The sequence below is a fragment of the Fulmarus glacialis genome, unplaced genomic scaffold, assembly GCF_000690835.1.
Source record: "Fulmarus glacialis isolate BGI_N327 unplaced genomic scaffold, ASM69083v1 scaffold38761, whole genome shotgun sequence".
In the NCBI taxonomy this organism is placed as follows: domain Eukaryota; kingdom Metazoa; phylum Chordata; class Aves; order Procellariiformes; family Procellariidae; genus Fulmarus; species Fulmarus glacialis.
In genome coordinates this window covers 8,981-9,220 of record NW_009194095.1, presented here as the reverse complement: position 1 = coordinate 9,220, position 240 = coordinate 8,981, and the positions used below count along the sequence as shown (strand labels likewise).

Here is a 240-nt window from a genome sequence, read left to right as displayed (position 1 = left end):
CCCACAGGCTCCCCCCGCGCTCCTGGTTCCTGCCTTCGTTCCCCTTCATTCCTCGTAGTTCCAGGCAAACCGCCTCCTCCTTGGAGGAGCTTGGGTTTACACAGACACGGGTTCAGACTTGTGCCATTCAAATGGACTTGGAAGCGAATTGCAGGCAGCGTGTGTGGTGGGCAGGGGTGTGTTAGCTGGGGCTGCGGCTGGCCCGGGGAAGGGGGGGGACGCAGGAGGGGGGGACGCACG

General features: G+C 63.8%; 1 protein-coding gene across 1 annotated transcript in view; it reads left to right on the top strand.

Annotated features, from left to right (window-relative positions):
- FBF1 (Fas (TNFRSF6) binding factor 1) overlaps window positions 1-240 on the top strand; it is a gene marked incomplete at its 5' end in the record, with an annotated part of 9,042 nt that overhangs the window by 425 nt on the left and 8,377 nt on the right. The window lies entirely within an intron of this gene.